We start from the raw sequence: 15,663 nt of genomic DNA, 5'->3' as shown, positions 1-15,663 counted from the left end.
CACTCCCGTTCTCTTATTCTAGCCTAGGGGTGTCCACACTTTAGTTTTTTAATCATTGTTTTGGGGTTTGGGCTGTTACCAGGCAGAACGTCAATGCCGAGCTGCCTTGGTGGGAGGGGGTGAGGCTTAGAGCCCCCCCTCCTCGCACAGCCACCTCCCCACCCCACCCCACGCCGGCCCCCACTGACTCCTTCCCGAGGTGGGCACATTGCCTGGGTGCCCATCAGAGGCGTCTAGGGAACGTTGAACAAATGGGAATGCCAGAGCCTCCTGACTCAGACGCTGCGCTGGGTGGGGGTGGGGGGGTGCAGGGGGGACATTGTGGGGGGCTGGGCTTTCAACAGGCCTTGGAGGCTCTGAAGCAGCTGGTCTGCTTCTCCTCAGCTGCTGCTTCTTCTCCAATGGGGCCTCGCTCTGGCCATGGGGCGTCTCCCGGCTTCAAGACCTGCCACCCCTTCCCTTTAGTGCCTCAGCTCTCTCCCTGACCTGCCCCGCTCAGCGGCCAAGTCCCAGCCCAGCCCGCCCTTCGGCAAGCCCTGCACCTGCCCGAGCCCTCTCTGAGCAACGCCAGCCCTTACCGTCAGGGCTGCGCATGGAGGCTGATCTACCGAAGTTTATTTCTAGTTTCACAAGCAACGTTGGGGGTATGTTGTTACTGTAAAACAGGTGATCCAGATGGAGTGGAGCCCCTTGATTCTTCCTCCCTGTCCCTCACTCCCGTATCGGGGTAACTCGGGGCAGGTGGGGTGTCCTTCCAGACCCTTGTCTGTGTATTTCCCGCCTAGTTTCCAGGTCTGGAAAGAGAAGGACTGTCTTTCCTCCTGCTCAAGACCACTCCTCTTGGCCTCTGCGAGTTCTGGGCCTGGGCTCGGCCCTGCAGCCTCCCCGCAGCCTGTGACCTGGGTCACCCCCTCTTTCCAGCTTCTCTCCCAGCCACAGCCCCTCCCGTGGGGCCCGCGGGTGTGCAGCCATCTGTACGCGTGCACGCGCACACACACACACACAAAAATACACAGGCATTGGTTTTCTTGAAAACACCTCTCTCAGGATCCTTAGATGCCTTTTGCCCCCCTCTCCTATCAGTTTCCTTCCTTTCAAGCCCAGCTTGTTCAATAAATGGGTTCCCCTCCTGAACACGTCACACTTGCAACAGGTCAGATCTCAGGCTGCCCCCTCCTGCTGATCCTTCACGCACCCCAGTCCGGGCTCGGCTGGGCAGAGTGCTGCCCCTCCCCTATCGTGGAGGCGCTCTGGCCTGGGAAGGGGGGGCTTGGCCATCCAGCACCTGGACTCTCCACTCCAGGCCAGGCCCCCAGGCAGTCTCTCTGGCCCCTTCTGGAGGTGGGTGAAGGGGGCAGAAGTGTCCTGAGGGGCGCTCCTCGCTTTGCATCCAGTTTGTCTCTGTGGTCACCCTCAGAGCTCTGCGGGCTTCCGGCAGCTTTACCTACCAGAGGGGGCAGGGCAGCTTCAGAGGTTGTCCTGGGGTGCAGCTCACCCAGCAGCCAGGACAGCCTGACAGCCAGCGCTTCCAGGATCCCAGGGCCACTTGAGGTGGGCATGCAATGCGGCCTTTTACACACAGTGGTGGCTGAGAGCAGGGTTCCAGGACAGCGCCTCCTCCTCTGACGGAGGAGGAGCAGAAAGACAGGCCACAGGCCTGACCACCATTCTTCTCACTTAATAGCATAAAATAAAAGCAAACAACTTTAAATTATGAACAGACCTACAAAAGTACGCTAGTTGCCTGTTGCTGCTATACCAGGTTCCCACACATTTAGTGACCCAAACAACACAGATTTATTCTTTGAAGTAAGACGTGCCTTTTCCAGCTTCTAGGGACATTCTGCATTCCTTGGCTTATGGCCCCTTCTGTCTTCAAAGCACATCTGTTGTAACTTCTATTGCCGTTGTCAGGTGTCCTCTCTCTGACTCTGTCTCTCTTGCCTCCCTCTTATGAGGTCCTTTGTGATTACGTTGGGTCCCTCAGATAATTCAGAATAATCTCCAGAATAATTAATTATATATACAAAGTCCTCTTACCACATAAGGTAGCACATTCATAGGTTCTGGGGATTAGACATGGATGGACATCTTTGGGGGCCATTATTCCATTTGATACCACAGTATCAAATGTAATAGGAAGAGACATCTGTATCTACCACCACCATTTAACAGATGCTGATACGTTGGTTTAATTTCTTCACATTTTTTTTTAAGTAAAGCTTTATTGAAATAGCTAAAGCCCAATGTTGCGTTTCCTTCCTTCTCAGTCCTCAGACTAATGGATCCCCTGAGGTTGGTGAAAATAACTCCCATGTATGTTTGATCTTTGCTACATATTTTTTTTCCAGCTTTTCTTTATTGATTATATTGTTACAATAGTTCTAATTTTCTCCCCTTTACTCCCCTCCACCCAGCATCTCCCTCCCCCAGCAATCCCCCCCCCCAAGTCCATACCCATGGCTTGTGAAAAATAACTATCCCTTCCTCTCAGATATTAAGACCCTTTGTAATCTTGTAAGGGACAATGGGCGAAGGTCTCAAGCTCCTCTAGCTGCTTCAAGCTGGACATGGTCGTCGTCCTACCTACCCTTGGGTCCAGAAATCCCTAATAAGAATGGAGGTGTGGAGGGGAGGGTGGCCTTCCCACATGGGGAAGGATCGTGCAGACTCCAGGTCGGTTGGCTGTCCCCGGACAATGATGTGCTTGGTTTAACAGGCTGGCATCCTTGTTGTGTTCAGTCAAGTTGTGATGTAGCGGCCTTTTCTGTCTCTCCGTGGTTATAAGACTTCTTTCCAGCTAGTGTTCGGTTGGTTATTCCCTTTGCTACATATCTGAAACGTATCTCTAAATAGAATAGTAGTGTTTTGTGTGTTTTGAAACTTTATGTGAAAGGAATCACTGTGTGGACCATTCTGCAACTTGCTTTTAAAGCTCACTATGACAACGATAAAAATAAAACCAAAAAAGACCCCCAACTCGCTGTGGTTTTGAGGCTATCCCTGCAGCTGCGGGAAGATCCAGCCCATCCCTTCTAGCTGCAGTACAGGTACCTCCCGCGCAAGTCGGAGCTCAGGACGGCCTTCCTTTCTTTTCGCTTTTTTTGCTGTTACAAGCTGTGTTTCAATAAATAGCTTCGTACTTGGTTTTTGGAACACCTGTGCCAAGACCTCAGTGGGAGAGACCGTGCCAGTGGTCCAGAGCACCTCCCGGGTCTAAAGCATCCATTTCCCCCCGCTCCTCACCAGCATCTGGTAGTTTCATATTGACTTCTTTTTTTCAATATTTTTTCTTTTTGATTTATTTATTGTTTTTCTATTACAGTTGTCCCACTTTTTCCCCCATTGCTCCCCCCACCCAGCCCACCCCTTCTCTCACAGTCAATCCCCACCCCGTTGTCCATGTCCGTGGGTCATTGATACTGGTTCCTTATATTTACTACCTTTAAAAAATTATTTCCCTTACATGTTTTCCAGTGATCTGTTCTGCTTCCCATTTTTTTCTTTTGTTTTAAAGATTTTATTTATTTATTTTTAGAGAGAAGGAAAGGGAGGGAGAAAAATGAGAGAATATCTATGTGTGAGAAAGACATCAATCAGTTGCCTCTTGCACACCTCCAACTGGAGACCTGGAACACAACCCAGGCGTGTGCCCTGACAGGGGATCCAACCAATGACCTTTTGGTTCACAGGCTGGTGCTCAATCCACTGAGCCACACCAGCCAGCGCCCAATTTTTTCCTTGATGTCTATGCAGCTGGACCCTTTCCTTTATCTTGACCTTGATCCAGGACCTCTGAGCTCCACAGGGCATCCCCTCCCCAGACTCCCTTTCTGTGGAGGTCCCCTCTACCTTCAGCCCCTACTGGTTTCTTTGTGCCCTAGAAGCGTTTCCCCTGCCCAGTTCTGTTCTGGAGCCCCCTGCTCTCCCCACAGAAAGCCCTGGAACATGTGAGGATCCTCCCACTGGGAGGAGTGGGGTGTTCTGCATTACTGCCCCTGAACCTAAACAAAGGAGGCTTGTCTACCCTGATGTGACTAGATCCATTTGAGAATTGTTCAGTTCTGAACTCCTAATAATAATAATAATAATAATAATAATAATAATAATAATAATAAAGTTGTATTTCTCCTGTCCCCAAGGGTGTTCTGAAACATATACCTGCCAATGACCCAAAACCCCTACCCTGATGGCAGGATGGAGGAAGGCAGCCAAAGACTGTGAACTTTCTTCCCAGGGCTAAGCCTCATTTCCTCATCAGCCATGGCTTTTAGAACCCAAATCTTCTCACATTCTAGGTTTTTAACCGCCCCCCTCCCTTTAAGCCAGGTGCGCTGCCTATCAACACAGAGTAGTCATCTCTGAGCTACCTGCCCTCCTAAGGAGCCTTTTCTCCTCCTGCTGGTCCCTAAACAAACTGAAATGACATTGTCCTCATGTATCTATGTTAAGCAAAGAGATTGCTCAGCTATCTGGTCCCGTTCTGAGAGTCTCCTGAACTTTGTACACCCATTTTGTATATTCTCCTCTGCCCATTAGCGATGGCTTCGCCCAAGATGGACCCCTGGGAGAGATGAGGCCTGCGGGATTGCTTCCCAAGGTAGGGGCCGCCCCCTGCTTCAAGGAGAACCCCAAGGGCTGCTGCCGAGTCGTCTGCACCTCCTGCTGCAGGACATGCCGGTGGGATGCATCCAGGGGCCTTACACATGCACATTTAGCGTTTGGATTGACTCCCTTGCTTGGCTCAAGGCATGAGATGGGTACTTTATTATTATTTTTTAGGTTTTACTTTAAATTTTTATTTTTAGAGAGAGAGGTAAGGGAGAAACATCGATGTGTGAGAGAAACACCCATCAGTTGACTCGCAGGCACCACAACCGGCATGTGTCCTGATTGGGAATCGAACTGGCGACCTTTCACTTTGCAGATGATGCCCAATGAACTGAGGCACACAGGTCAAGATGACATGGGGACTTTAGAAGCTATCATTTTCCTATAAACAGATGCTCAACATTATGCCCCCTTGCCTGACCCGTCCTGGGCCTGAGATGGGGAGATGAGAGGCCTACTCTCTGGGTCCCATGGGTCACCTTCTGTCGTTTAAAGGGTATGCTAAACTCCATTTCAGCTGTCTATTAGAAGCAGCTTTCCAGAGAATAACCCAGACCAACAGAGCACAGGAGGATACCTGGCCTCATTGTCCTCCATCTGACAAAGGGTGCTGGGAGCTCAAGGAGTCTGCAAGGTGCCAGGAGGCAGAGTGACAAGCCAACCACAGAGGAAGTTACCCAGAAACCCAGGGAGTTGAAATCCTCTTCCCAGTGCCGGTTTTCAAGACAAATGTTTCCTAATGGAACTCAGAGGGAGTCCTGGCAGCCACCAAGGCAGATCATCGGGCGGATGTCATGGCTTCTGAAAAGACCGAGGACACTCACGGCCACATGCCTGCGCCTGCTGTCTCTCATTAAGCTCCTCTCTCCAGGTTTTGTAGATTCCTGAGTTCTCTCTGGCTGGGAAATTTGATCACTCATGTGAAGTTATAAAAAGAACTAGGTGAAGCTATTCCCCTCCTGGCAGAACAGTTTAAATCCTGCCCTGAATTACTCGTTCTCTTAACTCCTAATTACTTCATTAGAAAGTAAGATGTTTCTTTAAGATAGGATTTACTCAAACCAAGGTTTTTACTGTTCAAAAATGTCATCCTGCTAACTAGCATCCTAAAACCACTTTACCCCAGAGTTTACCTGACGACCCTTCCTAGTTTCCTGACACGCACGGCTCAGTGGCTGTAGGTCAGACCCTTCCAATCGGTGGTCTCATACGAGGAGCAGATGGGTCGATGCGCCTATTCTGCTGTGGTTGCTGTACTGGGCTTCATCTTCCCGCCCCGCAAGCTGGTTAAGTGCAAGGTCAGAAGCAAGGGGGAGGTGCCCCATGATTCCCTCTGTGTGTGTCTGGCTGTTTGTTTGATATACACACAATTTTACCAGGACGAGCTGGAGCTGGCTCTCAGCCCTAGCTAGTTGTGTGCCTTCCTTCTTCATGCTGCATTCACTGACGTCATGCTGGCGGCTTGCAATCAGCTGTGGGGGGAGTCCTTACCCCACAAACATCAGCAAACAGGATGAATCAGGGTTTCTGACTGGGGGGGTGAGGTGTGTGTGGGGGGGCGGTGCTTAGAAAATACTTTCTGGAGGAAAACAAGAAACCAAGAATAGTTACCGGCACAGAGTGCACCTGGAGAGCAAGGGTTTGGAGAGAGTGTTTCTGTTTTGAATTTTTTTTTATCATGTTCATAACTAATTTTTAAAAGAGAACTTTCTTTTTTAAGAACAAAGACTTGCCCTGACGGGTGTGGCTCAGTGGGGTGGGCATCATAGGGCAAAGCGAAAGGTCGCCAGTTCAATTCCCAGTGAGGGCGCATGCCTGGGTTGTGGCTTTGGTCCTCGGTTGGGGTGTGTACGAGAGGCAACTGATGGATGTTTCTCACAGAGATCGATGTTTTTCTCCCACTCCTTTGCCCTCCCTTCTCCTCTCTCTGAAAATAAATAAACTCCTAAAAAAAGAGAAAACAGAATTCCTGTAGAAGTTGGGGGCTGGGCAGAAGCAGGGCCCTGAGGAGCAGGGAGCGTAGCAGCACGTAATCCTTTTTGAACTTCGTGCCAGGTCAGAACGGGGAGCCAAAGTAACACCAGGCCCTCAGCCAAGACGTCAGGCCAAAATCTGGGTCACCAAACCCGACGAATCAAACAGAAAAATGGGTATGAAGGCAGGACACCAAAAATGGCGCATCCCTAGGGAGGATGGGGAGGCAGAGATTTAATACAGGGGCTTGCTCCGCAGGAAGGTATTTTAGATTATGGTGCTAGGGGGCAGCTCTTTAGGCCACTGCTGAGGCCATTTCCCTGCAACCTAAAAGAAAAGGGGACATCAGCCCTGCCCAGGAGGGAAGGAGGGCAAACTGGGCGCTGAGGAAACAAGTAGAGACAGGATCCTCAACACTGGGGAGAAGGCTCCCCACAGCTCCCAGCGAGGAGGCTGCAGTCTGCAATAAACAAGTTTCAGGGAATGAAGCAGAACTCCAGGTAGGTTCCAGGAACTGCAGAGAGGACCCCTCCAGGCCCGGGCAGTGTCTGGGGGTGGGGCGGGGGTTCCCATCAGAGGGTTTTGGAGTGGCTTTGAAAGTCTCAGCAGAGGTCCTGGAGGCCCCAAGTGCAGAGATCAGCCACAGCCAGGAAAACCCAGCTGAGATGTGGTGAGATGGAGGGTGGCCTGAGAATAGGCTGGCAGGACCCCTCTTCTGGGGGACCTTGGGGCAGCATCCCATCCCTTCCTGTGGGCCAGGATGCTTGGGAAGGAGACTGTCCTGGCCACTGAACACAGGGGCCGTATATTTGCCTAGGATGACCAGGGAGTGGGGGTGAGGGCAATGGGAGGATGGAGTGGCCGCTCTCCATGGCAACAGCCAAATGGCATAGAATCTGCCATCCAGCACCCTCAGACATTTCCAAACTCTACCCGACGGTGCCGGCAGCGGCCTTGGCAGGTCTCGTCAAACAGGGTGGCCACTGGCTCCGAGGGCATCGAGTATCCCATTTGATAAGCGCCTAGGGGCCCTTCCAAGCAACCAGAACTAATAGGGCCATGGCTTGGCCCCCTTTTTTTTTTAACTTGCTGCTCAAGTCCTTCATTTTTTAGATAAATTGGGTGTGGAAATCTATCACTGGCACAGGCTGCTCCCTGTCTCCTTCCATACTGCCGAGGCTGGATAAACTAGGAACGAACTGAAAACGCTGCTGAACCCACTGATCAATTACAGACAGCCCCTCCCCCTCCCCTCCCCCCACCCCAGGGCAAACTAAATCAGTCGCTGCTGACATGTACGAGTTGAATGGTGAATCCCCATGACATCACTAATTCATAATACCCAACCAATTCAGCTACTTGGGGAATATTTTACAGTTAACTCATCCCCAAAAGCCTGACAGGAAGCCAGCAGCCCATCAGGAGATCATCTGAGTCACTCACTTAACCAGCACTGGGACCTGTGGCTGCTGAGTGTGGTATTAAGTGCCAAGGACGCAGAGAGGGCCTGGCCCTCTGTGGAGAAGGTGAGCCCATGACTATGGTACCACCTCCAGGCTGGAGGCCCCAGGGACAGCCCTGTGCTGTGTTTGTGACAGTGTCTCTTGCACCTAACAGGAGGCCTAGAACTTAATAGGTGCTCAACAAAAAAATTAGAATTGAATAATACAACATAACACCTTTGCTAACAAAGATTTGGGAGATCAGGAAGAAGTGGTTGGTTCTGCTACAGAACTAAAGAAAGCTTTGCAGAAGAGGCAACAGGTCAAGCTGGTCCTTGAAACATAGGAGTCAACAGACAGAGATGGGAGAAGAGCCGTCCGGAAGGAGGGCAGCAACCAGGGGGGCATGATGTGGCAAGAGGGCAGGAGTCAGGAAGGCAGGATGAGGGGGGATCTTGAGATCCAGGCCCTACAGACACTAGGCTCTGTTCATAGTCAAGTTCTTCTTAGACTCAGGAGCCAAGCTGCCTCTTTAGAAGATTACTTTCCTTTTTGTCAAAGAGTGAAACCATGCTGTTTCCTTTCTCACCTTGACTGCCCGGAAGCTCCTAAAGTGCTGGGTTCTTTATATTTGTTTGTATCCCTTCACAGTCCCATGCAGGACTTTTAATTTCATACATCTCGTACTGGATTTATGTTGCTAGAAGACGACAACATAACAAATACCACTGCTTCAAACAGTACAGATTTATTGTATCTCAGTTCCTCACAGAAGCCTGGACAGGCTGGATGGGGGCTGCCATCAAGGTGTTGGCCAGGGCTGGGGTCTCATCTGAGGCCTGACTGGGGAAGGATCTGCTTGCAAGCTCACGTGGCGGTTGGCAGAATTCAGCTCCTTGTGGACGTCATGGGGAGGCCTCCGTTTCTTGCTCAGTGTCAGCTGCCACCTCAGTGTCTGCCTCTCTCCGGAGGCAGTCCCCAACATGGCAGCTTGCTTCTTCAAAGCCAGCAGCAGGCAGCAGAGGTATCCTAGCAGGAAGGCGGTTCCAGTTTTATGTAACATAATCATGTGCACATATTCACATCCATCCCCTCACCCTTGACCTCTCACAAGGCCCACCCACACAGATCCCACCCACACTCAGGGGTGGGGGTTACACAGGGCATGAAGACCCAGAGGAAGGATGATGGACCGACCATCTCAGGGCCTTGTCAGAGATATTAACCGTTAGTTAAGGGAACTACCCCTTTTGGTAACTGAAGTTATTACTGTCCCATAGACACACATATTGTCTCCCTGCTATGAGTTCTCTCCCTGCCCCCCACCCCCAACGGCATCCACCCCAGTGCTGGGCACAGACCAGCAGGCGATAAATACAGAATGAAAAAATGTCTTAGAATTCACATCACTGCTGGAAGGACCTGGAGTTTCTTTCCGTCAAGGTGATTATCTAATTCTCATCAATTTCTTGATTGATATATGCAATTAAAAAAACCCCATAAAGCACTTGTAACAGCCACAAGGTTGGAAACAAGGTCAGACGTCACCATTATGAATGGACTCTTCCCTAGAAATGTCCCCTAGCCCCACGCAGCTGCCGTGTCCCCCACTTTACAGCTGAGTTACGTACATGAATAGTTTCCTAACGGTGCGAGTACAAAATTTCAGTAGCGCAGGGTAAGCGCAGGGACGCGGGAGCAGCATGGCGGCCTGGGTGGGTATCACACTGCGCTACTTACTAGGTGACTTTGGACAAGTTGCTTACCTTCCCGTCATGACACAAGTGCTTTGGTATTTGCTCCGTGCAGGCTCCTTACATATATTAAATCCCTGTAAGCCCACTTAACTCAAATAACCCCCCTCGGAGGTAGGCACCGTTCTTATCCCCGTTTCACAGATGAGAAAACTGAGCGATAATGGGTAAGGCCTGGACCTGAGATCCTCAGCCTGAGCGAGAACAGGGAGAATGAAGGGCAAGTCGTGCACAAGACAACCGAGGCCAAAGGAACAGCAGGCAGGACACTGGTGCCAGCAGATTCTCCCTCTAACCTGCTGTCCCTGCCGCCAGCCCTGGTCGGGGAGGACAAGCCGAAACTGTATGGGTTACCGTTTGAACCGCTCGTACTAAGATCTTAAACAGGACTTGCACCTCTGCGCAGGGTCGGGGGAGAAAAAAAGCAGCCAGACTCTCATCATCTGGGGACGCGGACTGCATCTTGCTTAAAGCCAGCCTCACCTCAGCATGTTTAGGTGGGTCTGGGGGCCCTGCTTGTCCCACGGGTCCAAGTCACTCACTATACGAGGTGGCAGTCCTGGGCCAGGAGCTGTACACATTGACCGGCCGGGGTTAACTCAGTAAAAGTCCCTCCCTCTGTTGCAGGGGCCGGTGCCCAGACTTCGGAGCAAGTTCACAAGCCCAAGGGGCGCTGAAGTTAGCCGCTGGGCCACAGGGATCCCAGCTACATGGGACCAGGGCCTCCTGGGCGCTGGGGTGGCCTGAGGGAAGGGGAAGACTGTTCAGCCTCTGGGGGCAGAGAGCAGGGGTGAGAGGCAGGGGTCTCCACACAGGGACCAAGCAGGCTCAGCGCACAAAGATGCACCTGGAGGAAGGGCCCTTTAAGAGAAGTCAGGATCCCCCATTACTGCTTAGGAAACGCCCCTGGGGGAAAGACTGTCCCTCCCAGCGCCCCCAACCAGACAGCTCTGGGCCCCCCTGGATCTGGGTGTCCCTTACTCCGCATTTTCCTCCCACACTCCCCTCCTATATTTAACTGAAGAGATTCCAAAACTCCACAGAACCAGATACCCTCTTAATCCAGGGCCCCTCACCCCTGCACGTCTGTCCCCTCGCCCCTGCACCGCAGCCTGGAGGCCACCCTGCCTGTCTGGCTTCTCTGGTAGGGCTGAACAAGCCTCACTCAGCAGCAATCACCGCGTTTCTTACACTTTTTCCGCCAACGTGGCCGGGTAATAGCTGGGGGGCTCCGCCAGTGGTGGGCGGAGACACCCACACTGAACGCGGCTCTGCGCGGACAGGACTACGGCAGGCCGAGGCCACACAGCCCCCAAGGGTTACACGGGGATCTTCCTGAGTGGTGACCTGAGGTTCTGAAACGGCCCTCACTCCCTCGAACATTCCGGGGAACCCCACATCTCCCCATTGCCCCTTCTCTGCCTATCTCCCTTTCCTTCCTGACGGCGGGGATTCTGGAAGCACAGCAGTCCCGAGGGTCTGGGGTCTTGCTGCCCCCAAGGGTGCTCACTTCCCCGTGGGGGCGGGCGCGGTGAGCCGGGGGTGGTCTCCCCGCTGTGGCTGTGCCGGGCCGCGTGCGCGCGCCTGGCCTGCCATCAGTGGTGGGACCACCAGACCTCCTAGCGCCCAGACTGCACCGCCTGCCTGGGGCGGTAGGGGACGTAAGGCCCTTCCACAACCTGGAGGCAGAGGCGGCTCGGTTCCACTGACTCTGCACCCGCCTGACCCCCGCCCGAAACATGCTGCCAGGGACGGACTCGGGGCTACAAGAGCGCCTCCCCAAGCGCCCAGGCGCGCGGGCCGGAGACCGTCAACTTTTCGCGCACATGTAGGGTTCAGGGGCAGCAGGCCTTGGCAGCGGGGACAGGAGGGACAGAGCAGCGAGTCCGGAAAGGGCACGGCTCGCCGCAAATGATCTCGGGGTCCTGCGGGGGTCGCCGCCCATGCCGGGGCACAGGAGGCCAGTGTGGGGGAGGTGGCTCCACCATGCTCCAGTTGAGCCCTGGAAAAAACCCGGCGCGCAGGGAGGAGGCGGGCCAAAGCTTGGGACCAAGGGAACAAAGGCGGCCCGCGGCCGGATGCAGTCATGGAAAAACCCATCGGGGCGCCGGAGCGGGGGCGTCAGGAGAGGGGCGGCGCGCAATCGGCAGCCTAGCCACCCTCACCGGCCCGCCGGGGCGGGGCTGCTCTCGGCCCCCGCCGGGGAGCTCTCCTCGCGGGCGGAAGGGGAGGCCGGGAAAACAGAAAATGCCGGTGGGGAGGGCTGGGGACCAAGAACCAGAGCTCCCATGGTCCGGAAGCTGCGCGCCAGCCTGTCCGCCGTGCGCACCTAGAGCTAGCTCTTGGCCGTCAGGGGAGGGTAGCCACTCGGGGCGGCTGCACGCGGCCACTTGGCAGCTGCGACAGCCGATGGTAGCCGGCCAGTAGGGGGTGCGCACAGCTCCCGGCAATGGAGCGGACGCGTGTACCACGGCCTACACGCTCCTGGGCACATGATCGCTTACACGCACATGCTCCCAGGCACGCGAGCTCCCCGCTGGTCCCAGGGCACAGGGAAGGAGAAGGTCTCAGGAAGGAGGGCCGAAATAGATGCTCACTAGGGCCTTCCTCTGGGCCAGATACAGAACCTCAGAAGCTGCGGCGGGGCCTTAGAAGAAGCCGCAGTCAGGGTCTCCCACCCCCACCCCATTTTACGTGGGGACTGAGCCTCCGGGACCTGATGTGCCCAGGTCCCGTCCCATAGCTGGAACTTCCGTCCCTAGCAGGACGCTGCGTGCCCTGTCCTGGTCTTATGAACCTGGAGATGCAGGGGTTGCATGCCATATATATATATTTATTTCCTTCTGTAGAAAAGGAAAATGTTGGCGCAAGTTGGACCCAGTGACTCCTGAGGCCTTTTCCAGTTCTGACTTGGAGGAAGGAACTGGACCCAGAAGCCATAAAAGGAGTCAGTGGGAGCCGCCAAAAAAACCTTGGTGCCTGGTTTGGCCCCAGCCACAGGCTCTTACAGGTTCAAATGTCCCTTTGTTGATTTGTGCTGCCGCCTGCTGTAGGGAGTCAGGGGGCAAAGCCTGAACCCTGGGGGCCCTGGGGTGGAGAAGGGATTAGACTAGGACAAGACTCGGGGGGCCTAGAGCCAACCTCTGGGAGCAGAGGAGACCCCAGGTTCTACCTGAATGAGGAGGTTCCTGGGTTGGGGTGGCAGGTGGGGGTTCCTGAAGGCCGGAGGGCAATGAAGCAGGAGCCATGACATTGGGGCCTGGCTGTTGGACTTATGGGAATACTGTTGTGGCTGAGGTTCTGGCCACCACTTAGAATCCAGGACCAACCAAGGAGGATCACCAGTGAGACCAGGGTCAGCTGAGCTGGCGGCTACTTGTGGTCCCTTGGGGAAATGAGGTGGGACTCAAATGACCCAGGCTTGCCTCTCCCTAGCTTCCCAGTTTGGGGGAATCTTACCCAACATCTTTGGGCCTCAAGTTCCTCATCTGTAAAATGGGAACAAGAGCTCCTCCCCAGGGGTATTTGAGGGATTGAAAGTGAGTCTAAGTTCCTCTTCCATCCCGCCTTTCCTTATTTCCTTAGTCTCCAAGCCCCTGGTCACTACGGCTCCTTCCCAGTCCGTTTCCCGTCGGCAGGTGTGGTCCCGCGGGACGCAAGCTGGGGCGCAGCGCACCCTGGTGGTGGGTAGCAGGAGGGCCCGGCCAGTCGGTGATGGTGCGCGCAGGCCAACCTGGTCAGCGCCTAATGGCGTCTGGCAAATTGGAGCCTCCAGGGGCTGATCATGGGGCTGCCTCGGTTACCCCCCGAACAAGCAGAGAGCACGCTGTTTTCCACAGCAGCCTCTCCTCTCACAGCTCAGATCCTCCCACATTAACAGGCTTCGTTCACTTCCGTCCCGAAGGAATTCGCGCCCTGGGCGTTAATACTGCGCTCTACAGCTTACAAGCACGTAGACGCACATGACTTGTCCCTGAGGTGTGCTGTTTCTGGGTGGTGACGGCGCTGGATGGATAGCGATCGTGGCTTACAGCGAAGCTCCGACACGGTTTGGATCCTGCCTCCATCTAGCTTCGTAACCAGGACGACGTTCAAAACAGTAAATAAGCAGTAGGGCCGGCAGCGACCAATCAGAACAGACCCTGCCGCAAACACCAGGTACAGGCAAATGCCTGTGTAGCTGCGTTCATTGCGGAATAACCCCAGCCTCACCGGGCATCGGATCCTCCATCTGCAACACGGGCACGAGGGGATGGCGGTAATAGCACCACTTTATAGGGCTGCGGTGAAGACTACATTAACTAATGCAGGTAAAAGGTTGAGAAACCAGTTTCAGGCACCCAGAAAGCACCCGATCAGTTTTATTACTGCTCTCCTCTCCTCTCAAACTCAGTGACTCAAGGTGGTTGCCCCTTTTAAGAGAGACTCCCCACGTGAGCCCACCGTGTGCACCTCTGTCTGCCACACATGCTCGTCTGGTCCTCCCGTTATTATTCTGTCTGTAGAAGTGCTCGAACGTTACCACGCAGCTGAACTTCCGGAGGAATCTTGCTACATTTCAAGTTCTAATTGAGTAGGGCTGGGTGGGGCCTGGGATTCTACAGTTCCCATGAGCTCCCAGGTGGGGCCGATGCTGGACTGAGAAGCGAGACTCCAGAAGAACACTGCATCTACTCAGTGCAAGACGGCCTGAGGATCCAAACGATCCGAGGGCTGGCCTCCAACCTCAAGCAGTAGACAGGCTATTGCACAAAATGTAGGTTAAAACTAAAAAATCAGGCCAAAGGACAAACATGTGCCAAACAGTAGGTGGTGAATCCCTTCTCTGCCCAGTAACCAGGGCGATGCTCTAAGCAAGAGTCCGTAACTACACTGCTTATATCTGTCCAGTGGCTCCCAACTCACTCAGAATGAAAGCCAAATTCTCCTGGATTCTTCAGACCCTGCATCTTGCCTTCTCTCTGATTTCATCTCCCATTACCCAGCTTCATTCTAGACTCACACTTTGTTCCCTTGAATGCAGTACCCCACTTCCTTCCTGAGAGACTGAACTTGCCTGGTTAATGCCTGGCCTCTTGAAAGACCTTCCCTGACCTACAGGAAGTTTGGTTCAGATCAGAGAGTTTCAATTGGATCATTCTTAAAAAACAAAAAAGGAAAAGAAATGCTAAGTTTGATGTTATGGCATCATATGGTTGGTTGCTTTTTGGAGCCCCATGAAGCCTTAGTCTGCTTTATCCCCCGCACCTAGAACACCATCTGGCACATAGCAGGCCTTCAGTGAGGACCCGTTGAATGAATGAAAGAACAACTGTTATTGGGTGTGTAAGAGGTGGGAGGCACCCACGGTGCCCAGGTGGATGAGAGGAAACTTCACAGAAGTCTCATGTACAGGGAGTTCTTGTGGGGTCAGCATCTGCGGAAGGGTCGGGGCAGGCAGACGGAGAAGCTGGGCTGCCATGCCGTCTCAGGGAAGGCTCCGCTGACCCCACGAGTTGCTCCCTAGCTGGGATAGTCTTTTATCATTACTCCGAGTTGGGGCAAAGGGGTGGACCTTTTCTACCTGGATTTGTCAGTCATTGGATCCATCCAGGAAGGGGAAGACGTGACCTTGGACAAGGCATTTTATTTTTTTCCAGAGAGGGCTGCAGCCAGCACTCCCATCACTGGGGCACTTACTCTCAGTCCTTCACGCCTGCAGGGGATCTGGATGGCACACACAGTGCAGGAGGGGCACTCACCTTGACAGGAAGGGAGGATTCAAATAAGCTGGCAGAGGGAGCAAGGCTGTGCAGGGAGCCCAGCGGAAACCCAGGCAGGGGAGTTGACAGGACCCAGTCCCAGATGGAGATCAACCAGAGGACCGGGGCAGAACTTCTTGC

At 53.6% G+C, this 15,663-nt stretch overlaps 1 long non-coding RNA gene across 3 annotated transcripts; it reads right to left on the bottom strand.

Moving 5' to 3' along the window:
* Positions 1-8,754: 8,754 nt before the first annotated feature.
* On the bottom strand, positions 8,755-13,940 carry LOC150022784 (uncharacterized). Of its 3 annotated transcripts, none has more exons than XR_016509694.1 (2): positions 13,721-13,940; positions 8,755-9,056 (listed from the first exon to the last, which is right to left on the bottom strand). It is a non-coding gene; the product is annotated as an uncharacterized LOC150022784 (long non-coding RNA). The 3 variants fall into 3 exon arrangements; XR_016509696.1 differs by lacking the exon at positions 13,721-13,940 and adding an exon at positions 13,241-13,706; XR_016509695.1 differs by lacking the exon at positions 13,721-13,940 and adding an exon at positions 9,794-10,680.
* Positions 13,941-15,663: the final 1,723 nt, after the last annotated feature.

Source organism: Furipterus horrens, unplaced genomic scaffold (genome assembly GCF_987537825.1).
Source record: "Furipterus horrens unplaced genomic scaffold, mFurHor1.1.pri manual_scaffold_1, whole genome shotgun sequence".
In the NCBI taxonomy this organism is placed as follows: Eukaryota; Metazoa; Chordata; class Mammalia; order Chiroptera; family Furipteridae; genus Furipterus; species Furipterus horrens.
The sequence above is the reverse complement of the archived record's forward strand: the minus strand, read 5'-3'. Positions and strand labels throughout refer to the sequence as shown.